At 36.2% G+C, this 27,113-nt stretch overlaps 1 long non-coding RNA gene across 1 annotated transcript in view; it reads right to left on the reverse strand.

Annotated features, from left to right (window-relative positions):
- Positions 1–1,335: 1,335 nt before the first annotated feature.
- LOC149792369 (uncharacterized) overlaps positions 1,336–27,113 on the reverse strand; it is a 32,726-nt gene continuing 6,948 nt past the window's right edge. Inside the window, exons 2-4 of the long non-coding RNA XR_016423557.1 lie at positions 15,524–15,586; positions 9,540–9,638; positions 1,336–7,450 (exon numbers count right to left, since the gene is read on the reverse strand). This is a non-coding gene — a long non-coding RNA (uncharacterized LOC149792369). The remainder of the gene's footprint in view (positions 7,451–9,539; positions 9,639–15,523; positions 15,587–27,113) is intronic.

Here is a 27,113-nt window from a genome sequence, read left to right on the forward strand (position 1 = left end):
ACTTTGGCAATATAGTTTACGCGCATTTATTTACATACGGTCCATGAGTACAAACATGTTTATGAGGACTGCGGCGTGACCGTGTTATCCGAAGTACACAGTAGTTATGTGTGAGCCCGCAAAAAATAATAAAAACATAAAACGTTGCATAGTATTGAGGTATTATTACATTTAACATATGGATGTTATATGAAATTAACAAGAAATAGCTAATATTTATTATAAGAGAATGTTTCATTTTCATCAGATCCGATTTAGAAAATTTCGTTGTAAATAATGGAACGATACTGGGTCCACACCTCTGTTGTAGCAGTAGAGGCTATTATTATAACGAAAAGTAACATGTAGCATGTGTTCATGCTTGGGTTATTCACGGGTAATTAGTAATCTGTGTCACTATGGTATATAACTCTTCTTTTCTTTGGAGGTGGTGAAACTGTTTGTGACATACTTGTGTTGTCCTTAATATTGATTGTAAAATTACCCCCGTGTATAAAACACCCTCCAAATACAGACCCAAGCGGATAATCATGTGCTAAACTTTCAAGTTTACGGATTCTTTGAAAATTTATTTTTCTGTCTTGGAAATACAGCAAGTGCTATAGTGAAATTTGCTTATGGATGTGTCGACAGATAAATGATTCCTTGTGACGGGTAAGTGCAATATTTGTAATTAAATATTGCAAATTTATTTTTGATTCAACTGGGGCACAACGGATATGCTTAACAAAATTAGAATAAAGCATGTTTGACAACACATTTCTGTCTCTTACTAAGTTTTCCGTACCTGTTAAAAGAGTTGAGAGGCTATGAAGTGTATAGGTTTATAGTCTGTGTGCATAGATCAATGTTTTCTGTCATAGTTCATTTCACACAGCATTGAGAATTTTGTCCCATCTGTAGCACAGTAAATTTTCAGGTCAGCGTCATAATTGTTGCAAACAGTATATTTTTCACACGAAGTATCTAAAATTAGTTAGGTAGCTTTAGCTACATTTAATGACGCTGACCTGAAAATGTACCCAGCAATGCGTGGAACAAACTACCATAATATCAAAAAGTTCGACATCATATGCATGTGTATCTCTGTCTCTCTGAAAATGGTTTTGTATGGAGTGTTCTCAAAGATGGATTGACATAAGTTACTACGTTTTTTTATATATTTGATTTTAAAAGAACTACATCAGGCACAGCAGAAGACAACAAGGGTTTCTTTTTTTAAAAGTAGTTCTGAGCGCGTGGACACCTTGACTGAGACGACTGGTCTGAGATAAGAAAAGTAAGGTTAGCAAAACAACTATATTTTTCTATTGCATGGGTGAGAAAAACAAATAATAGCCATTTGAAACTTTTATTATGTATTCCCAACCACAAGAACAAAATAAAAGAATTTATAAAACATTAATAATTTTCAACAATGGTAACATCAATAGAGCAGTTCAAATACAAATATTGAAAATAAAGTTTTACAAATGTTCATCTCATGAAGACGTTTGATGAGTTTCCCTAAAAACAAATACAATAGATGACAGCTGATAACATGAAAAAGAAACAGTGGGTCAATATTTGATGGGCAAATAGCTCTGGTCAATTTCACGTGGACATCATATAACAGCAAAATCAAGACCCATTTATTGATGTGATTGAAATGTACATAAAAGTTTGGGGTTAACAAAAGAATTACTATATACCATGATGAAAGGATGGGAAAAAAACCTAATACTGTGTAGACTACCTGCAGTTTAAGGAGCCGAGCAGTGAGACCCATTAACTATGTCATCATGTCCAGTAGGAACTGACATGCAGTCACTCTAAAATTAGTACTGGAAGATAATAAATAAAAGGAAAACAAACTGTCCAATATACGGAAATATTCTGAACTGGAACAGCTATCAAATCTATCACATCAAAGAAATGAAAAGATTTCCGACTCTCTATTAAGTTTTTGTTGATTAATACCACAACTGTTGTGTTGTTGTTGTTGTTGTAGGGTTTAACGCCATTTTTCAGCACACAATAGGCTATACATGGCGGCCAATATTAATGGTGGAGGAAGACCCGGGAAAACCCCGGAAAGAACCACCGACCCACGAGAAGCTACTGGCAAGCTTTCTCACATACCCACATTGGCTGAAGCCAAGACTCGAACCCACGCAGACAGACGTGAGATGGCAGTGATCCGTAATGGAGAGCGCGTTAGACCACTCGGGGCCCCACAACTGTTGTGTTAGTTAACAATCATGAAAATAAATGAAAAAAAAAATACATTAAGTGTAAGTGTTTTAGATTTTATGTGCATCATTAAAATTTTTTCAGTCATATCGCTATAATATCTGCAGTGTGACATTTTGTAGTGATATCAAGCACTGGGGCATGATGCCGCAGATATGTAGCATCATGCCCCACCCAGTCACATTATCGTGTCACCAGGCCGATCAGTCCTAAAACTAACCTCTTAATACTAAGCGCCAAGCGAGGCAGCTGCTAGTAACATTTTTATAAGTCTCTGATATGACTTTGTCAAATGTCATTCATTCTTACCAGCATGTACAATATCAGTGCATTGTCTATTTACTGAAATGTATTGATTAGGGCTGAAAGCAGCCACAGGTTTTGTAGATACAAACAATGGAAGCAGACAGTGCTGTTTTACACAAGAACAAATTTCACTGACTGGAGGATAGGGTTTCCCCGAAGGAATCTGCTGTTTTGAACCAGTCAAATGACTCCTTGAAACCATTTTATGTGCGACTATAATGGCTTTTCCACAGAATGCATCTGGATGGATTGTTTTCTTATAAAGCCTGTGCAAGATGAAGAAAAGTTGAATAAAATGTTATATTAAAAAAAGGCTTAAAACTAAACCTGACTTTAACATGGAATATGATAAATAAAGAAATGGAACTTCAAAGATTCTTGGCTGCAGAAGTTTCTGTGGCACAATGCCAACAAAGATCAAACAATTGCAGCTTGTAATGCATGTAAGAGATGGTCCTGATACCAACAAAAACCAGTGGATTGTTTGCAGGACAGGTTATCACAAGGAAAGATGCACTGTTTACAAATCAAAAAGTGCAAAGCACAATACACCGCTCCCTCGATAACTCGCGCCCGGATAACTCGCAATCCCGCTTATAACGCGGTGTCCGTCTTGGCTCCCGATTTGTTCCAGACAAAATGTATTTAAAATATCTTTAAAATATGCTGAACATGAAAAAATTACGATAAGAACTGATAAATTAAACCTTGATACATTGCTCGTTTTATCATCGAAAATGATGATTAATGCCCGTAAAAATATGATCCATATTTTGAAATTTGCAAGTTCTAAAGAGGAATTAATTTCAGAGATCTCGAAAACGCTTAATTACGCGTATTTGGACGCCAATTTTTGATCTGGGACGCAGAAAATCACTGAGGCGGGAGTCCTCCGTATGCATGTAATAAGTGCACGGGAAAATTCAAAGATTTGCCGGTCCTGTTTCAGCCACCTGCTTTGTGGGAAAATGTGTTGATCAGTTAACTGTGCTGATATTTACAAAGACAGAATTCAGTGACTGAAAGACTCTTTGATGTACTGTTGCCATTTTATAAGAGTACATTTAAAAGAAACATGATGCAACAGCTAGGCGGCTAGTTCAAAGGCTTTGACTAGCGGCTGAGTGAAAAAATGTACTGATATTTAGTGATTGACTTCAGAGGCAGAAAGACCCAGTTTTAAAATCCTAGCGAGACCTCTGTTTAAAGATATCATATATTATGTAAGTTTTTATGATAAATAGTTGTCAGTATACTGTAAATAAACAGTCTGGTGAAATAGCGATCAATGAAAACTTCTGGTAAATGCTAACAGGTGGCAACAGAGAATGAAATAAACACCAATTAAACGCCTTCCTGTGTGAAAGTCACGTTCTAATCCTTTAATTCCGTTTCAGTGTAAACATTACAATCGCAACATATTCTGTTCATTGAAAACATGAAAAGAGTCAATCGACCGTCACATCAAAACCCGTAAGTACTTCTGTGAGAACCTAATTACATGTACATGCCGGCTTTGTTTTGATCAACAACTTGGGGAAGTGTTTGTTGCATTAAAAAAAAAATCAATAACAAGAGACCTCGGGTGCTGGATTAAGAGTCTTGGAGCTGCCTTTGACGTAAAGCAAAACAGTAACAGAGACAACGACGATGATAGTGACTTTGAATGTTCCAGTGAAACTGATGTCATTAATGCTGAGGCTGTTTGGGAGAAATTCGTACAGACTCATGGTCCTGAGATGGGCGTTTCTCTTGATGATATGGAGGAGTGGATTTGTGCTGACAATGATTGCCCCACAGCCGAATACATGTCAGATGAAACTATAATTACTTCTATAGCGAACAAATTTGCAGCAGAAGACGATTCTAACTGGAGTAACACAAGTGTTGAAAGTGATGCAGACGCAGATGTTGCACCCCCACCCCTCTGCACAGGAAGCAATCAAATATTTTGATATTGCCATAAGGTGGCTGGAGACCCAAAATGTTGACTACGTAAAGCTCATGCAGTTGAGAAATCTGAGGGATTTTGCTTGGCGGCAGAGAAACCAAGGAGTAACACACACACAAAAAAAAAAACCTATTTTTTCAAAAAGTGAATTGATATTTGTCAAGCGTGGCACAAACCGCAAGTATTAACTTGTTCTAATTTATGTTGTTTTAAATTTGTAGACCAATTAAATATGTCTGTACTGATTAACCCTTTTTTTTTTCCATTTTACTTCTATCACATTCAAAAATATTTATCTATCTATCGTTTGATCGACACTGTTTCTCGAAAAGAGTCGACCTTTTGTATATAAAAAACCGTCTAATTTGGATCAAACAATAAAACTAGAATGTATCCAATTCCACATAAAAATTAGTGACGTAGTACACAATGTGTGAAGTGGTACACATGTTAAGCGAACGGAAACCACGTGGAATAATGTTTTCGATGATTGCCTCAATATACTGTAATTTATCCTGAAATTAATGTTGTCCTATGAGGAAATAATAAAGTACACCGTTATGAAGAGATATTTATTAACATTTAATCTCAGAACGATTATAAAGTAAGTATTCAACATTATAATCTGCCTACCCCCCCCTTATTTCTCCGTTATGTCGTCAATCACTTTATTGGTTTTGGGCTTATTTTATAGGTCCCTTGATAACTCGCGCCTCACTTATAGTGCGGTCGATATTTCTGGACCCCGATGTGTGTGAGTTATCGAGGGAGTGGTGTACATGTCAAATAAAATGTTTCAGCGAAAAAGTCAAATCTGATAAAGATGTTGTGGGTGATTTTAGATTGAGTGATCAATAAATACATTGTGAGCCAAACTGAATTTTACAAGAATCTGTTTAATTAATTAAAAAAATGCACAACTGAATTAGTTAAGTAGGGTTTTCAGTCATAATAGGAAAATAGCGAAGTATGACAAGTTTTCCTCATTCAAAACAGGTGATGACAGCCATAACCCAAGGACCCAAAATAAATATTTTTAGTTCACATTTTTTTGTAACACAAATATATATATATATAATACATTGATATTGTATTGTTTCAAAATTAATAATTCACATTTTCACATTCTATTCAAAAACTTTAATATGGAGGAAACAAGAGCTGATTAGTTCTTTAAGAAAAAAAAATACTTTTGTACTTATACTCAAAAATGCAACCATTAAAACTTTGTATCACAGAAAACACCAAAATATATAATACAATAAAATTCTAATGCATGTATGGTGCACAGAAGAAGCAAATTAAATGGGCTAATTTTGAACAGTTACAGACTTGTTTACCCATACGTTTTCTTGTCAGTATTTTAAGCAGTGTCTGTCAGTATTTTCATTCAGTGTTTCTAGCATCTTAGCACATATCACCTATGAAACAGGGCACAAACTGTAGACACTATAAATACACTATAATTACCATTATGTAGTATTGCACGACATACTGATGATACACTATTTTGTTGCTGTTGTTGTAGGGTTTAACGCCATTTTTCAGCACACGATAGGCTATACATGGCGGCCAGTCTATATGGTGGAGGAAGAACCAGGGAAAACCCAGGAAAGAACCAACGACCCACGAGAAGCTACTGGCAAGCTTTCTCACATGCACAAATTGGCTGAATCCGAGACTCAAACCCACACAGACACAGGTGAGATGGCAGTGATCCGTAACGGAGAGCGCTTTAGATCACTCGGCGCCCCACACTATTCTGTAAACAACTCCTAGTTTGTAAAGACACTGATTTTCAGGCACCTCTGTGTTCTAAGCAAAATCTGCAGATATTGACCATTGACTTAAACATGTTTATATTACAGTAATAAAAACCCACAAAGGAATACCTCCAAACACCCAAATTCATGCTGTTATTCACCTCTGTTACTTTCTCTAGAAAATCTGTTTTCTCAGCTTCATACACATCTGTAACATTTAAAATAAAGCCAAACCTCTACATTTTACACGGTAAAGGAAGACTTAATACAAAACATTATGACATAAATTGTTACCACCACCCATCCTCTCAGAAAATAATAAGTTCATCTAGATATGTGAAGGCAATCTTTTTTATTTCATAAAATCTGATATCAGCTTTGTTAACATTTACAGTAACGGATTGCTTCTAAATACCTTGTGCAGTTTTGGAATCTGGGAACATATTTGTCATTGCTTCTGTTAACTTGTCAGCTGTGCTCAATGACAAATTCATATTTATGATCAACTCACAGAGAATCGCCTCAGCCCGTGTTATTTTGAAATATGTGTTGATCACTGACTTCCTTTCCCTTCATCATTAACAAAACATTTGTATTTCCTTTCGCTAATGATTCCAATATTGCATGATTTTCTGATTCCACATGCCGTGAACAGTCATTCCATCCACCATGTGCACAGGAAAAGTCTTTTCTCTTTCAGACGATGGTTTAAGGCATGGCCGCAGAGTATTACAGACTGGTAGAAAATGCTGCTTTCTATTATTAGAATTTCTATTTTCATGCTAAAACTTTCTTATCATCGACAATTTTTGTTGTTTAAACAACCGGATGCGAAGAATGTTAAAATCAATGATGTGGCACAGACTGCAGACATGGACGCGGATTGAAGAGATGATACAACAAAACAAAATGGAATAAAAACCACTTACAAATTAATTCAAAAATATTAATAATAAATGCATCCTCAAATCGTATTTTCCGATCAAAGACCATACTGAGGGATTTTATTCTGTACAAATACGGTAAAATATGGATGGGTAAACAGGTCTGCAGTTATTTCAGATTTTGCAATAAATTATTCAAGAAACATACAAATCATCTCCATTTTCATTCTATAAGGAACACGTCTGCACAATTAATGGTTCAAAATAAAGTCTTCGTTAGTGAATTTCACAGGACAACCAGGACAGCAGAATACCTACAATGAAAGAACAGTTTCAACAGTTATAATGTTACTGCAAAAGGAAAAGTATATACATGTTACCCATTCTGCATTAAAAAAAGAATATAATAGCTTATTATTTATAATAATTCTAGCATTGTGATGGAAAAATTGATCAAATCTAATATCAGATTTTACCTTCACTGGTCAACTGTAAAAGCAGTAGTTACAAACATGGTTCCCATGCTTTTCAAAAGATAAATGTTCAGGTCATTTCCAGGATGAAATTACTTTGTTCAAGATTCACATATGACCATGACTGAATGGAATTAAAGAACATTTTGGATTATAAAACATGCATTTTCTAAATCTAAAGCTGTTTATCATTCAAGACTCTCCAAAATAGTCAGAAAGGATGAGCATGTGCAAAACCACGAAATGTATCACACAAAACAAGTTTGACTATACTCATATAAATTGGCAGGTAAAGTCATTTCAATTTACAGAATACAAATTCTAATTTTACCATGCTGACCTGCACTATGTTGTTATGTGGAAACAACATAACGAACATATGCATGTTATACAATGTAAACATTTCCTATCACAGTAGGAAAATAAAATAAAAGCATAGTATTAGAATCTTTTCTTGAAACGAAAACAGTTTAACTTTAAATTTACCTGTGCCAAAAACCCAAACAAAATTTTTCAAACGACCTAAACTCATTAAGATGATCTAGCTTAACATCAATCATTTAAAAACATTTACAAAAAGGGTTGATTTAAATTTTGAAAAAAAACCCTTCAAAATGATAACTGCTGTATAAACAACTGAATTTCTTTAAAATCAAATTGTCTTCTTGTAATTGATAAACCAGTCCCCAAACCTGTACTGATACAGGGGCTCGTTTTGTTTTTGAATATATAATAAAAGGGATGACAATTTCCCATTTCTCCTGTGTTCTATTTAAGATCTGAAACCAATGCTTCAAGCTACATGTCACTGTGTAATAGTTTCACACCAAAGTTCAGCTAAGCAATTCAAAATTTTGGACAATAAAATTTGGCTTAAAATGAAAAGCAGTCCGTTTTCTAATCCGAATTTCCTATGAATATACAAATCCTATTTTTTACATTTGGTTTTCTAGGTTCAGATGTGAGGTCCGAGCAATTGCATTAAAAAAAAAAAAATAGGAATTTGCTGCCTCTGTGTGGTAGCAGCATATGGTAGTCACTTACCAGTAGACCTAGCAAATTTAAACTATGTTAAATAATTGACAGGAAACTGATTTATTTTCTCAGAAATGGCAAATATGGCAAGTATTATAATCATTATGTCTTTAATCCGCTGACAGACTAGACAAAACTACACCATAGATAAAACATGACCCAGTACTTGCCATTTGTGTTACTAGTTAGATGAATTCAGCCATTTGTGTTGACTTCACAACTCTAACAACGATATCAAAAGTCCAATAATCATCCGATATCAACAACAAACTTCTTTTTAATGTTGTTGTACAAATATTAAATAATATTAAATGAAAGACAGATACAGAAAGAACATATAATTCTCAACATATTTCATTCAAGAACAATGACAAGAAACCCGTCAGTTTTGCAGCAATCAGGCCAGTCTTAAAAGTGAAAATTTTTATGAAATGTGCAGACAAAATGTCTTACTTTAGTCTTTGCAGTTTCCACTTCAGGAGATGAGTTGTCACCAGTGGTAATTTGAACAGCATGAAGCTAAAAAACATTCATGCATCGAAAGCATGGATCGAATGTGTACAGGAGAATGGTTGGGTTGATGAGAAGATGCTGCAGTAGATAAAAGTGTTTTATCTCAAGAACACACTTTAATAAATTTTAAATTTGAGTGCGTTCACTGACATGTACTTTTTGAATGATATAAAAGTTGTCCCACAACCTAAAACTCATAAAAACAAACAGTTCACCAAAACATTATTTTAAAAATTAATTTAAGCTGTCCAAATGTATACTGTAAATATGGTATATTCAATGTTTTCAAAAAGAATAAGAAAAGGAAATAAAACTATCATTTTAATAAAGTGAGATCCATCAGCATTAAAATAAAATTGTCGTTGATACGTTTTTCACTAACCTGCCATGACAGAATTTTAAATCCACTTGCAGATTCAGCACAATGGTGGACACTGTCAGCCCAGGGGATATTCTCCCAAAACAAACTGCCAGTGTTCAGCTAAATAAAAACAAATTGTAATACATGAACATCTTGATCATTAATGGAGAAAAAAGATACATACATTGTCCATCTTATAGTTAAATCAATGTATGGCCACAATATTGAAGCCATGACTGATATCTGGATAGGTTGACAAAGGAATGTAGAACTAATATTGTTTTATTATATATATTTATATTTATTCACCAAGGCTATTCAATAGTTCCTTTTCAATTTAATTGGAAAAGACAATTCACGCCTCATTTAGAAAGTCTATTAAACTGGTCACCAAGTATATAATTTACGTAAAGCTATCTGTATGGCTACCACATACCTGAACTGCGAAATATACTAATTGTTGCAAATGATTACATTTTACAGCAACACTTTTCCTTATCCGAGAAATCCCTTTTTATAATCATAATATCCAAGAGTTCTGTTTCTATCTCTAAATGTTTGTACAAAGACGTACAGTAATACTGCAGGACACACACTTGAAGTTTAACAGGAAACATGATTATCATATCTATAATTAACATCTGTAAAAAAACAAACATGCATTAAAATGGCCAACTGATTTGATAGAACAGAGACCTCTGGTAAGACAATGCTGTTACACCTTGCTAATAAAAAAGGCAGGCTTAATAAGTAGTATTTTAGCATGATTATTTAAGTAATGTGAATATCCAAATACTAAATGCTAAATTCGGACCTATCTTAGCTTTTGCCCACTACATCTGGATGATCATGAAACCGGCTTAATTGCTTAAGCATGTTAGTCTTTCAGGTTTCTGCAGGTCACTGTTGTTAAAACTTGCACAATGTTACAGTCCTTTATCTCCTCCAGAAACAGACATTTTAAAATAGATATTGAGTAAATATAATGGGTAACAAATCCAATCGATGATCTTTTTCTGTTCTTCACTCAAAACAAACAAATCTTTTTACGTTATGTTCAAACTAGTTGGCAAAAAAACTGTATTAGAAGTTTGAAAGTGGATTTCTTACATAATGTCACCTGTTTACTGTTTATTTCCTGCAGTGTTTTGTGTACATCTGCACAGTATCATCGACTGTCTTAACTTTGCACCAGTCTTTGATTTGTTACCCATGTCTCTCGCAACCTTACATCCCTGTTTCAAAATCATTATGTCACAAACTGAATCAACACCTTTTTACTAAAATACTGATAGTAAGTGCTGATTAAGAAATATTTGACAAAATAAAATATAAATATGTACCACGATTACAATAATAGAAAACAAAATGGAAATGTCCAGTTTAACTAATGCCATATTTGCAACAAGTTTGTTGCTCTGGAGCGAATGTTGGCTGTTTAAATCAGGGCATATGGTTGTGTTGGTTTTCTTTATCTTTTTATTTGAGGAAAGCCATGACGGATATTGTTTTGAAGGCAAAGGCAAAGCAAAACTTGGTTACTATAATATACACTTTTTATACCATGTTATAGTATTCTTGCACCATCCCATTTGTTTCTACCACCTTTTAATATTAAAAGGCATTAAGAATATAAAAAATGCACAGAACGCAGTCATTTCATTCATTGATTTATAATTTTTAATCTGATCGTCACTAGGGGTTCCCAAACAGTCAACTTATTGGCATTTTCAATCACCGCTCTGGTGGCCTAGTGGTTATAGCATCCGCCTCGGATGCAGGAGATCGTGGGTTCGATTCCTCGCCGAGTCATACCAAAGACTTAAAAAATGGTACTAACAGTTGCTTCATTTGGTGCTCAGCATTAAGAAGTTAATATTCGGACTGGTCGGCCTGGTGTCAGGATAATGTGACTGGATGGGATATCATGCTACATGTCTGCGACATGATGCCCCAGTACTAGACATCACTATAAACTGTCACACTGCAGACATCGTAGCGATATGACTGAAAAATTGTTAAAGCTACGTTCAAAATCCAAATAACACGCATTTTGATTCTGAATCTCTAGCAACATGGTCGCCATATCTCCTAAGGCCAGTCAATGTTCACAAGCAATGTATGTGATGTAGTTCATCCTCTTTGAAATCAAATAATTCCGTAAATTTTGGATTTACATCTCTCTGAACAAATGTAAACAAGAGTTCTTCCTATTTATGTGTTCAATTTGTTTTAGAAATATTAAAACTAGAAATTGCAAATATTGGATATAGACACAGTTTTGGCTGAAATAGACTATTCTAGAAATAAGAAATGGACACCGAGCAGTCTGTTTGTTTACATCAGAAGCTCCTGTTTGTATTGAAATACCAATAATCGGACAGTGTTAGGGACCCCTTGGTGTCAATCAGGTTAGAAATTATAAAACATTGAATGAAATGGCAAACTTTTGTGAATATTTTATATTCTTGATGCTTTTTGTTTTTAAAATTGGTAGAGGTTAGAAACAGATGGGTAAAGATGCTAACAGGTACACAGGTATTCACCCGTTGATAATAACCCAGGTAAAATAATGTATAACCAGGTACCCATTAAAAAAAATAAGTTTTCCAAGTTCAAATCGAGACACAGAAAAATGATTTCAGTTTGAAGCTTGAGTGCTCATTTATTCATCATCGAAGGGGCTCGTATGGTTCCTTACAATTTACTTATCATACATGTACTATATAACAATACAAGGGAGGACACTTCTCTCCTTTCTCATGCGACCTATTTAAGAATCAACACTGATATTTCAGATTGTGTGCCATTTTTCTCACGACCTAAATACACCTGTTTTGAGTTCCAGATGACATCAACTCGTCAATACCTCTCGTCAACAGCAACAGTAAGTACTGATTAAGAAATATTTGATGAAATAAAATTAAAATACGTACTACAATTCAAATAAAAGAAAGCACAATAGAAATGCCCAGTTTAACTAAATGCCATTATTGCCTCAAGTTTGTGACCCTGGAGTGAGTGTTAGCTGTTCAAGTCAGGGACGCTTTTTAATATGTTTACTGTGTTTTTTTTTAATACCAGGAAACCTAAGTCAGATATTTTTTGTCACGGCAAATGTAACACAAAGTTGTGGTCATGATAACATACACTTCTTATATCATGTTGAGAAAAATTGAACAAACTATACAGAATGTAATTTTTCACTGAAATGTTTAAAATTAAGGGTAAAAAAATCTGTTATTTTATAACACTGAGAAGACAATTCAAATAAAAATTCATATGTGTAAATGTGTAATTTTTGCGTGATTTTTTTTTTATATGAAACAGTTCCAAGAAAACAGGCGGGTTTCTCGCATCGAAACAACTTGTCAGATTCATTCTATTTTTATACTACATACATAGTGAACCAGTCTAGATCGAAAATAAATGATGCCAGACATTAATAATAACAATAATCTAATCTTTAGAAGCTCCAAGCGCTTTACAACATCAGACAACACCTATAAGATAAAAAACATATAATAATATTATTACAAAAACAAATACCATGAAATTAGAAAAAAATTAAAAAATAAAAAACATGCTGAGAACATTTCAGGTAGGAAACATTATTAGGTCTTTAAGCTTGTTCTTGCAGTTGAAATAAGTGAGTTTTGATAGCCCTCTTGAATGTGATCACTGTGTCTTTGTGGCTAAGTTCAGTGGGCAATTCATTCCAAGTTGCTTGGCCCTGGTGTGCAAAAGAACGCTGTCCATATGACTTTGTTTTCATAGTGGGAATAATGAGTATACGATTGTCAGAAGAGGAGCGTAAGTATCTTGCTGGTGTGTACATGGGTGAGATCGGATAGGTATGTTGGACTAGAGTCAGACAGTGAAACGTAGCACAGAGAACAAATTTTGTGTTTGATTCTGTATCAAATGGATAGCCAATGTAGGGTACGGAGCAGTGGGGAGGTGTGCTCTGATCGTTGTACTCTAAGTATGATCCGAGCAGCTGTGTTTTGAACTTTTTGAAGTTTCTGGAGTAGATATTGAGATGAACCAGACAGAATTGAGTTACAATAGTCCAGTCTTGAAAGTACTAATGAACACACAAGTGTTTTAGTGGCAATAAAATAACCCCCCAAACTGGGATGAATAGATGTGACTGATGGATGTTATACGACTGAAAAATGTTAGGAGAGGGATTCTGTTAAACTTAAAATCATGTTGCACTGGACTGCCGTTGGGGGACGAACCATGGCAGGTCGAGTATAATACAACAATCATCATTTGGACTTTACAACTATTCACAAAAGTTACTGTAGACATGTAGACTAGTTGAGTGTTACGCATAAATAATCTATCAATTTCTTTTGTCTCTACTACTGTACTACGGTATTTACAGTATGTTTTCAGACAGCAACAAATAATTACTTTTTTTTGTCGTCCAAAGACATTGAATTCTTTAATTAGGTGTCTGAAAACATACAGGGGAAGATAAATTTGTGGCCCCCCCCCCATCCATAACGAAATTACCGTTAGCTCACATGATGACATGCTGCCATAAAGAAAAATAAGTATTTTGTCCAATACCATGGAAAGGATAATGAATGAAAAACAGGTGTGTGTGTGTGATTTGGATTTTAACGTACCTTTAAAAAAAATTAAGTCATATCGTTACGATGTCTGCAGTGTGACAGTTTAATAGCAATGTCTAGCAAAGGGGCATCATGCCGCTGACAGGTAGCATGGTGTCCCAACCAGTCACATTATCCTGACACCAGGCTGACCAATCCTAACACTAACCTCTTAATGCTGAGTGCCAAGCGAGGCAGTTTTTAGCATAAGATGTAGAAAAAATTATAGTGGAGCAAGATCCGAAAATTACAAAGCATATAAATGTTATATCTACCCCCTCCCCCAAACGGTGTCCAACAACAAACTGTAAATACAGTGTAACTACTAATCCAAATGAATTTAGACGATTTGAGACGAAACTTTTAACCGCTGATCCAGGTAAGTAGCAGACCCGCTTATAACATGGGGTCAGCTGTAGAGCCCATTTTATTTTACTAGAAAGTACCAAAAATCTGACCCGTATTTGTTGAACAGAGGAAATCGTGATCAAAGTTGGTAACTGAAACCTGTTGGAATTATTATCGATCTCTCAGTGGTTGGGCATCTTGACCATAAAGGTCATTTTTACATAAAAGCAAATAACTTAATTAGACAAAGCACTGTATTGACAGTTATTGCCAACAAGATTTTAAAATGAGTATTCAGCCATTAAACAGGCCAGGTAGCCCTACCCCCCTTAGAGGCTTTCACAGTGTTAAGCAAGGATGGCATCATTTCATATAGTTATGGAGGTCCCTCGATAAATTACACCCTTGCCTATAGCGCAGTCTGTTTTTGGACTCGTGGTGCACAAGTTGTCAAGGGAGTGGTGTATATTGCACTTTTTATGCTCAGATTATACTTTTTTGCTGCTTATATTAGTAATAATTATGCTTATACCTTTATAGGGGGTTAGCACATGTGAGCCTACAACAAAGCAGTTCAGGTTAACATTTAATACAATTTTCATTTGATTGGGTATCCAGGTAACTGATTGTTAGGACTGACAGGTACCTGGTAGAAATTTCCAAAAATTTTGACATCTCTACATATGGGCGGATATGCAAATAGTTTAGGAATAATTAATCTAATTGAAAACCATGCATAATGAAATCTTTCATTTAAATATTTTAATCTAAGGGGAAAACAACCCTGTTGTAACATAAAAAAATCTTTAAAAAACTTCACTAAGTATTATATTGTAATTTTTGGGGGATAATTTTTGTAATTATTACTTATAAGTGTATTATTGCAGATAAAATGTGTTTGAAAGAAATAAAATATATTAAAGATGCAAATATTAATAATACAGGGACATCAAAAACCATCAATTTATATACCCTGGACCAAATGTCGCATCTTATGTCATGTGACATGTATTTGGCAAATGGAGAACTTACCAATGGAGAACTCGCTTAGAGAAAACTAGCCAATGGTTGGTTGGTGAATTCACTCCAGGCTGACTGAAGAGAGAGAGAGAGAGATAGAGTTAGAGAGCTTCTCTGGAGAAGTGAGAGATCTTACTTGTATACTGATTAAGACTGTCAAATTTATACCTTAAGTGTTCACAAAGAAATCAATCAGTTATCATTAATAATATCAATTCTCAAAGAAGATGAAATTGTCAATAAATAATGGCATAGTTATCACCAATTTGCTTCATGTACCAGTTGCATAAGCTCCAGCAGGTGAAGCTTAAAATGTAGATGACATTGCATGTAGAAATAAAAAAGCGCTGGATTTGACACCTCAAAAGCATCTTACATAGTTAGCAGCAGAGAGACTGAGCCCACCAACTATTTCGTCAAACAGAACCTTCTATCGAAAACACTCTTGATAGAAGATTTGTCTTCACAAAATAAACCCTTCTGGTCAGAAAACACTGATAAATAGGCTTTCTCCGCTGACCAGAAGGGTTATCTGATGAAAAATATCTACCTATATAACTACTTCTCGATACAAGGGTCTACTAGACGAAACATTCGGTGGCTCAGTCTCTCTGCTGCTAGAAATACAAAGTATTTCTAAAAATCCTTTCGGATTTCTGTGAATTAAAAAATTATAAAATCAATAATAATGGCAAATATCGGAGAAGCATATAGTGTTAGATTAGCGCGAGAGCGATTAGAAGCAATTAAAAAATTTCTTCCTGTCCGCGATCGTTTTAGAGAAAAACTTCAACAACGACAGCAAGCACAAGTTGAATTTGCTACGGGTACAGAACAGTTATTTAAACCCGTTACAACAGCTACTGAAAAGGCTGCGGCAGTCACTGAAAGAGCTTTATTGGGAGATATTACGGAAGAGGAAAGAAAAAAAGGTATTCTTCCAACGCTAAAACAAACCGCTGAGCAAACTGAAAAAATTGCAAGGAGAACTAAACAAACAAAAAAGATTTTACAGAAACTTCCAACTGATATAGCTGCAGCTCATCCTCCTGTTGGTGAAGAAATACTTAAAGGGGTCAGTGAAATTCGTACTGAAGTAGCTGGAGTAAAAGAAAAACTTACACCTAAACCAATAAAAGAAAATGTTGCAGTGATTAAAAAATTTAGAGAAGGGTTTGTTGAAGATATTAGAAATACTAAAAGTGAGGAACTACTGAAAAAACATTAATTAGTATATTTAATAAATCCAGTATCTTAAAGCCTGGCTTTGAAAAAATAAACGATGATAGTCTTATCAAATGGATATATCGTATATATAAAAATAAAAAGCAAGCCAGAGATGATTTAGAATTCAGAGGGTTTTTTAAAGAAGTAGGGAGACTTTATAATGAGAAAGTGAAACAAGCAGAACAACAACTATCCACTCAGTCACCTCCGCCATCAGTAGAAAGACAGCTACCGCCTTCACTTCAACGTATTCCATCCCTGTAGCCTTTACATCAGCTTGATACACCTCTACCGTCTTCATATCAACTTACCACACCTCGGCCACCATTAGAAAAACGACGGCGGGAGTTAGCTAAGGAATTTGAAGAAGGGGGACCTCCCGGTGCTACTGGTAGTGGTCTTGGTAGTCACATTACTTGTCCTGATAGTGTTCTCAATGATGTATCGCGGTTAGAAATTCTCATCGGAGGCAGACGAGCTGGTAATAACTCACCGGAAATAATTAATGAAGCAGCTGATATCTGTCAGCGATTATTTCAGGGTGGTATCATGGATGTTCACGCGTATCGAGAACTTACCGATGAAATCATTGACTGAAATCATCGAGTTAGATAAAAAAATAAATAATAATGATCATACATAACGCTCACCGTGGACCCGTCGTGGTCAGGGTAATAAATTCATGACTACCTGTTTATAGAGCAATTTACGGAGATGGACTAGGTGATGTTATTCAAGGTTTATTCAGAAGATTAGCACCCAAGGCAGCGCCGATTGCAAAACAACTATCAATGAAAGCTCTTGATGTTACATGTATTAAAGATAAAGCTCCTGGTGCTATCGGTAATATTGCCAGCAAGGCATTTACTGCAATCAAGGAAAGATTAGCGCGATTACGCAGACCAGTCAAATTACCAGCCACCGCAGAGATGCCTGCAGATGTCAGTAAAGTAATAAATCAAGCTGCAAATAAAAAACTAGCAGAGATACTGGATCAACCAATAAATACAAGTATGATATCAGGAAGTGGTTTTCGTTTTAGATGACTATGATTTACTATAAAATGTTTAAACGCGTGTCTGATCCAGCTTTCGATATGGATGCACCAGTACTCAAGGATGAGTCTGTGCGCGATTATCAGTACTATTCTTATGAAGCACGAGAACCAGATCAGCGGGGCAGAATTGAATTACAAGTGCAGGATACAAGTAGATATTTCTTGCCCGCGGAAACATTTATTGAAGTTACAGTGAAATCGTAACAAATGTTATCGTTAATACACAATATGCAGCTGATGTCCAAGTTGGCTTTGTAAATAATGGCATCATGGCACTATTTTCCAGCGCCAGATATCTCATAGACGGCAAAGAAACTGAGACAATTCAAGATAATGTTGATGTTGCTACGACAATTATTGGGCTGGCAAGATATTCAGATGATTACACTAGATCAGCTGGCCCAACTATGATGTTCGCCAAAGACAATTCTAGCTTTCCTGATGGAAGACCTAGCATCGTAAGGCGACCACAAAACAATGCCAAAAATGCTAATGCCGATGTGGAAAATTTGCCCTTTTCCAACCCTGAATACAACTTAGGGTTTGGAATACGAAAATCAATGTTGAAAGGTGATAATAGAGAATTTTCATGTGCGATTCCACTGTCTCACATCTTTGGATTTTGCAGAAATGTTAGAAAGGCCATTTTTGGAGCCAAACACACAGTTGTTCTTCATCGAAAAGGTGATGACAATGATGCTATCTGGCGAGCAGCTGGTGTTGCTGACGGTAAAGTAAATATAAAAAGACTTGCTCTGTGGATGCCGGTGATGACTCCGTCACTCGCTGAAGAACAGCGGTTAATTTCTTTCATGGATCAAGGTGGTAAATCAATACTGTCGTGGCTAACAACAACCACTGACGTTAATAAAAATTATGTTGATGGGCTATTCACGTGGCATATATCATCACAGCAAGGTGTTGCGGCACCAAGACATGTCTTTGTTGCGTTTCAACTTAATTTACGATTAAACAATCAAGAACGTTCTCATATGATATTTGATCAACTTGGTATCACTGCAGTATCCTTGCGAATAAACGGACATCAAGAACCATCCGAGGATATAATATTGAATTTTGGCACTAATAATGTAGCACGTGTATATCACCGTTTGATGACATTTATGGGACGTGATCAAAATATTGATACTGGTTTGCAAATATCACAGTTGGATTTTACGAGTATGTATCCGATTTATTACTTTTCGCTGGAACATCTTGATTTAGCTAAACAATCTGTTGTTGATTTACACTTCAGAGCTAACGTAAACTCGGGTAACCCTTACAGAGCAATCGCGGTCATGCTCTCTGATAAAACAATGCTACTTGAAGGTGCTGGTGGACGAATGAGAGTCGTTGATGCCCCAGTGGAAAATATGTAACATTGCTAAAAGCAATGTGTAACCATTAGATCAATCTCGTATTAAATAAAATGTCATACAGTCATGTTAATGTCACTCTGACTCCTGGTCAGGTGAAGAAATTACAATCGAAGAACGCGAGCACATGTGGGACAAAAATAACACTAAAATACGATCAGCTAATGGGCGGTCCAAACAAACTGTCATTAACTAAAACCCAACTAAAACATTTCAATAAAGCAAAGCAAGCAACGACTGGAACTCAGCTTGATTTCTCTCCTGCAGCTGTCAAAGATATGGTTAAAACCGGCGGTATATTTCCTCTTCTCGCGGCAATACCAGCACTGATAGCTGCTGCTGCCCCCGCAGTCGGTAAAGCCGCCGCGTTAGGGGCTGTTGGAACCGCTGATGGAATGGCACTAAAGAAAGCCACAGGAAAAGGATACAAAAAAAGGGACGCGGGTTAAGACTTCCAGGAACTCCACCCTCATGGTACCCAAAACGGTTTTAAAAACACAAAGTGTTTTGAAAAACGTTAGCGTTTTCACACCGATGTTGAAGCTTCCAGCTTCTAATTTTGATTTGCTTGATGCTGTTAAACAATTAAATATAAAGAATTTCAGAGGCGTCTTTATGCGAGATCAATTACCAACACGACCGAATAATCCAGAAACCGGAATTATTATCTTGATAACAGTGATGGTCCAGGAACTCACTGAGTTGCTTACGCGATCGATCCACGTGGAATTATCTATTTTGATTCGTATGGGTTAGCACCGCCTGTTGAGTTTCTTCGATATACAAAAAACATCCCCCTGACAAAGTCAGGGTCAAAGACAGGTAAGGTTTGGTATTCAACGTTACCAACACAAACACTGACCGATCCTCCGATATGTGGCTGTGAAGTATTAAATGTTCTTGATGCAATCTCGAAATCAAAGATTTCTCCTCACAAAGTCGTGCATGAATACACGTTGAAATCGCAGATGTGATTTCTAAATTTAAACATCCCCATAACTAATAATGGTTGATATTTACGGAAGATCAAGCAGAACAAAGGAAGAAAAAAAAGATATCGATTTATCGAAGTATGCGACCAAAGATGAAATTGATAATCTTTTAAATCTAACCGGAATAGACCCAGATGAGGTTGTAATTTTTCAAGATCGACATGGCAAGCTAAAAACCAGTAACATTAAGTGGAATGACATAATTCGCAGGGTCCTTGGAGCTACCACGGACAACATCGTTGTATTCACTGACAGCGGCAGAATCAGAGATTCGTCGATATCAATTGCGATGCTGCGAGATGATGCACGAAAAGCCGCAGGGGAACGTGTAGCGAAGACCGGTGATACAATGACAGGTGAACTCAGCATGAACGGTAACAAAATAACTGTGTTAAGAGATCCAACATCCCCGGAAGATGCCGCAAACAAACAATATGTAGACACGAGTGTCCACACAAGCACTAGCGCCGTTGACGGTAAACTAACTACGTTGCGGGCCGAGTATGATGATCACGTAAATAATTTTAAAAACACTCGCAAAAATGCCATAGAAAAATTCTTTGGCAAATCGCCATTTAAAATCGACATGACACTTTCTGAAATCATACCAAATCTTACTAATAACGCCAACGATATCAACAAGATTAATACCCGGTTAGGAGTAGTACGAACAGATAGAAGTTTTTCAGATCAAATCCAGATGATACAAAATAGCATTGACACGATCAAACAAACACAGCAGGATATCGTATCGGGTATTCCTGAGATCGTTAACAAAACCAGTCTGATTAAAGTCCCCACTGAAGTTACTTCTGGGCATATCACCAACATCGTATACACGGTATCATCGGGATTCGCAACATGGTCCCGACAAAATAATAATATCAAATATACAGCAACAGCCACTGGCGTGTATAGACTGTCTGTGTTCAGTGCCGCTAAGTTTGAGATCTTCACAACATATCCGTGGAGACATTGCACCGATAAATATTCCGGGGTTGTGACTATCATATTGAACAAGGAAACCGAAGAAACATTTATACTGGAAGCTACAGACAAGAAATTAACCGCAACATCTTACTGGTGGTGTTTGGAATTTGTAGCTGAAACGCCTCAATTGGTTACCGCGTAAAATAATAAAATGGCATCAACGACAACACTAATGACAGAGTCATTAAATGCGCAGCAATATAGATATAATCAAGTACGCGAATGGCAGTCAGAGTTAAAAAAACACTATTGACAAATGCGCAACAAAGATAAAAAAATACAAACGGCGTGTAACTGTATTAGACACAATAGTGTATTCGGTATCCGCGGTAGTTGCATCTACTGGGGTGCTATTATCAGCGCTGACACCAGTGACAACTGCAATCGCGGTCACAATTACAGTTTCAACATCAACGACAATTTCAGGAGTTGATAATTTTATTGCGAAAAAAATATCCTCGTGCGCGCTAACAAAATTACACGAATATGAAAAGTTAAACAGCGCGGCCAAGCGCACCTACTCGAAATTGTCGTCGTTGATATCATCCAGCCTTGACGATACAGTTATATCCGATTCCGAATTCACGTTGATGTCCAGCGCATACAACGATTACGAAAACACAAAGAACTTTGATTTGAAAACGATGAAGATAAATAATGACGGAGATACTTCAAGAGATAGCCGCAAACACAGCTCCGGTAAAAACATCAATGATAACAATATCTTCGACGCAACCAGAGTTTAATATTAATTTTCCAACTGCAATTTCAGTAAAATAAATCGCACTGGCACAATTACGAGTATATCACAGTTGGCCCAACATCAGGTCGACATCATTTCACGAACAGTTGCCAGATAATTCATTTGTATTTTCGTATAAGAATAACCCCGACGGTACTCCAGATTGGGACGTCATTCATTTACAAACAGGGTCTTATCAGATAGAAGAAATCAACAAAGAAATACAGCGTCAAATGAAGCGTATCACCGGAAAAGAAGCAAAAATATCAATAAGTGCACACGAGCCAACGTTGTCAACGATCATCGAAGTCGCTTCACCGGGTTACGCCGTAGACATTTATAACAGTTCAATCAGAACAGTATTAGGATGGCCTGAAAATCCACCACCGACACCACCGATACCACTAGAACCAAAAAGCCTGATTATATCACTGACGCGCAGTCATATCATGAAATTACCCTGTCATACAAAGAACGTCTTGATAGTATAAAAAATACAACGGCGGGTAGCTGGATTAGCTTTTCTAAAGTTGACAGTGAAATTTGGTTGTGGTTCGCTAATGCCTCATATCCAGATGGGGGATATGAGGCATTTCGTATTCATCTAAGCGAAATTACTGAATATCTTAAAATTATTAATGTGTCGCATAGAGCGCAACTAGCGCATCTACGGCAACGCTTCCAAGAACATCTTTTTGATATAAGTTCACGCAGCGAAATTATTAAACAAATTGAGATATTAAATCAACTTGCCGCAGATATGGAATATATTAACCAGCGAGTAATTCAGGCAATAATTGACAGTAAACCCAGCGATAAACAGTTATTTTTGGATAAGTACTCGCTGAAAGAAGCTGAGCTACCGAATTATAAATTTCCAGGATACGTTTCCCCGGTATATTAAAAAAATTTGTTACTGATGTCGTCGATGAGTACTTCGATGACATACTTGACCAGCACAAAAAAATACTACCACCGCCAACTACCCTCAGACATGACAATTCCACAGCCAGTGATTTCTCCGGGAATCGTAAATATCACTGAAGTGGTATCGGTCAATCTTGTGTGTGACGCAATTGATGGCAGTTACAACATAGACACAACAGTATCAAATCGAGCCCAGCAAGGGTTTATACTATACTCATTTACTTCTAAAGAACCATCTGGGTTTTTGATTGTACAAGAGCCAATTAATCCAGTATTTCTGCAGTGTTTAAATCCAATGCTGACAAGGATAAATTTTAAAGTCACTGACCAACAGGGTAGACTTTTGGACCTGAGAAATAAAACTATTAGTATTAATTTGCTGGTAAAGTCCTAAGGACTTTTAATCCTAGAGTGTTTTACACTCCAAGGATTTTCAAATCGTGAAACGATTTTCAATTAATAATATCATATTATAATAATGTCCAAAAAATCTTCGATTTTCAATGAAAATGCAAAGCATTTTCCAAAGACTTCCCAGAAATGCAAAGCATTTCCGAAAAAATATGATGATGATGAAAATGTCTCTGACATTTGCACCGACAGTGATCTCTCTGACAGTGATTTTATTGTTAGAGACAGTGATCTCTCTGACAGTGATGTCACCGACACCGACAGTGATTTTATTGTTAGTGACAGTGATCTCTCTGACAGTGATGTCACCGACACCGACAGTGATGTCGGCAACAATAACAGTGTCATCACCATTAAAATAAATTATATTAAATGATAAAAAAATATAGCATGTATCAGCACGTGAAATGTTCTATACACGACAAACAAGTACTTGAAGAATATATCAAAAAAGTATTCAGCGGAACGTCGTTGATAGGTGAAGTTAAAATAGTTATTGATAAATACGGTAATGATGATTTTTTACTGACAGAATCACAGTTGAAACAGCTACAAAAGAATCATATCACAATGATCATGTGTTTTCCAGACCAAATCATGAATTATGCTCATCGTGTATTTCACGGGATCATCTTGATAAGATATTGCAGTAAAAATACTTTATTCTGGGGTATTTACTAGTAAATCGGACGGTAAAAAAAGTAATATTTTTTTTACTTTCGATTTCACTTCCTTGATTTTATCAAGGTACTCGATTTCCAAGTAAATCAAGGTGAGGTATTTACTTCCTCGTCAGTGACTTTGTCATCGCTGACTTCTGAAAATCCTAAAGGATTTTTAATGCAAGCATTTTCATCCTTGACGCTGTCATCGCTGACTTTGTCAGCGGACATACAATGTTTCAATTTTCTAACGCGATTATTTATTATCTTTTTTGTTTCATACTCGGCTGCCAATGCCAGCCTGATCTTTTCAATTGCACGAGACAATGGAACAAATTCATTTACTTGTGCTTCTTCTACGCTGGCCAGCGATTTATACAAATTATTTTGGATCATCTTTATGAATCGATATTGAGCAGGAAGAATATAACGCCCTGCGCATTTAGCTTCATATAATGATTCAAAATCGGATAGAATTGTTTCAGGATTTAGTGATATATTAAATCCTTGTTTTTCTAATTTTTTAATAGCATCAATCACATTATTGATATTTTCGTGATTCATATTTATATATATATATTTATATATTTAAAATAAAAAAACATCACATCTCCTTTGAGTCTCTAGGGTGTCTTATGACATCCTACCAAACTCAGGAGCGGAAACACGACCGCCAATGAGCCCCTAACCTGTCAAATAACAGTCTAGAGAGCCCAGAGGGTGTGTTTGCGAACGACGAGACATTCCCCATTTGTGAACCCCTAGCTTACCATTTGATATGCTAGCAAGGTTCATATAGGGACAACACATAACATATAACTTATCCTAGGGACTTAATTCTAACTTATCCTAGGGACGGTACAAACACATAGTATTTACAGTAGAAGCATATTTACAGCAATTGTATTTACAGTAGAAGCATATTTACAGGAATTGTATTTACAATTATATAACTTATCCAAGGACGGTACAAACATATAACTTAATTCTAACTTATCCTAGGACGGTACAAACATATAGACAACACAGACAGAAGCGGGTTTATATTCTACGTCCAACAAAGTTGCACCCCCTCCCCAAAATCAATCCCGTTGGGTGGTAAAAGACCACCCCTGACGGGGCGATAACGGAGAAAGTTGTGCAACTTCGTTGGGTTTCGAAACCCCGTATATTATTCGGACGATATTGTATATAAACCGACTAATACTTGGGAGTTCAAAAATAGCTCAGCGTGTTAAAATGTTTTTTCTTAAATATGATCGTGTGGAAAATACGGATGTACCATAACCCCGAACAAGTGTAATAAAATAGTGATATTGTCTGTAAAAAGAAAAGATAAATACGCGTTTGTCCCTGACTTTGTAAGGGATAAAATCATTCTTGACTTTGTCACCTTGATAAAATCAAGGGGAAATAAAGGGAAGTTATTTACTTCCTTGTGCAGAAAACCGTCTGCTGTTACCTGTAAACGATTTACCGCTGAATAAATTTACCCATCGCACAAAGGGAGGGAACTAATTGCATGAGATATGCCTAGAAATGCCGGCATTTCTACGGAGTTATCTCCGTTTGAAAATACTAGGATTTTAGCGATAATGAAAAGTAATCTTCTGCTTATATGTTTTTGACAGAGTAGATTTGGTTATATTTTCTGCGACTTTTTGTACTGAGGGTGTACAAATATCAAAATACTTGCCAGCCTCGTACATCGATTGATGTATTATTTCTTCATTTGTATCTAAATTTATGGATACAACTGCCCTAGACTCTCTCTTCCCCCCAGCATTCCCAGCCCTACAATTTTGGCGTTGTGTCACAGCTCTTAAATTGGACAAATTATTATTAAGTCTTTGTCCATCAATGTGATCAATTACAAGACCGTCTTTGATTATCCCAAAGAAACACTCGAACGCGAACCTATGATTAAGATACCTCTTTTTCCCAGCAGTAAACATTAAATAACCAGCATTATTAACGACACCAACTGGTTTTTTCAATCTGCAATGTCTCACTATTCCCTTGCGAGATGCTTCATAATTCTTAATGGTTGGATGTGGGACAAATTCTTGATTCATTTATACTTCATGTATTTGTCTAATTTATAATTTGTCTGAAAACTTAGTTATATAATCACTCTCGGATTTCAGCGCATCTCCATTATTTTTTTATTGCAATATCGCTTGAGTTCACGGTATCGCTTTCCTCCGCATCCCGCACATAACTGTGTTTTACTCCTGACCCCAATGCCACATCGAAGACACGGTATAGGTCCTGTGCTTCCTCGTTTGATGCTTTGTATGTGTTCACCGCAGAATTCCTTCCTGCAGGGCTTATTACAGACTGTTACAAATCCAACTTTTAACCACTTGCAGTTATTCATTTGTATATAAAATATTTCTTATTTAAATATTTGTCTTAAATATAATATGAAGGAGTTATTTGGCGCCGGGAGATTCGATCTTGACAGACTAAACAGAGACTCACGACGACGGAATCAAACTGATCTATTTAATATTATCAGGGATGCCAAAAAAGAATTCCGCGACGACGGTGCTTCTCATGTATGGTCGTCATTTAAAATTATCGCGACATTGACGAAATCATCGATGACAGCATCGATGTTGACGAAGTCATCGATGCTACAATGACTGATGTCCGAGCAAAAACAATTATTGATTATCTTCCCCTTGATAAACATCAACGCGGTAAGAAATATTTTTTCAGAATAAAATTTATTGTGCAAACAGATTCCGATACGTGGATTATCCGTGACAAACTCGACCCTGTTCTTGCTAACGGAAAGACCATTCTGTTAAGTAAAGATTCCAAACCAGGAATGCTGACCGGGATTGATAAACCATATTACGCTCGAGCGTATCCTGTAACCGCAGTCGTTTATGGAATCTATCTGGTAAAAAAACCAAAAATTGATAAACTCACCCCGATGAGAACGTCTTCGTCGTTGACGACTTCGTCAACATTGACAAAGTCAATGTCGGGGCTGAATTGTGTAGCCGAGCGAGTAATGGAACATTTTAAAAACGCAAAACGAGGAAACGGTTTAACCGATCTGCGACGTGAAAAAATAATAGCATGGGCTGAGCAAGTCAAGGATACTGGGGCATCAATAAATCATGTTGCTATGCTATCAAGTAAATTAAAATTTTCAATAACAGTAAAAACACTAACCGGGGAAATATTATATAATTCGAAGC

The sequence above is a fragment of the Sinohyriopsis cumingii genome, chromosome 9, assembly GCF_028554795.1.
Source record: "Sinohyriopsis cumingii isolate HCF-2022 chromosome 9, ASM2855479v2, whole genome shotgun sequence".
Classification (NCBI taxonomy): domain Eukaryota; kingdom Metazoa; phylum Mollusca; class Bivalvia; order Unionida; family Unionidae; genus Sinohyriopsis; species Sinohyriopsis cumingii.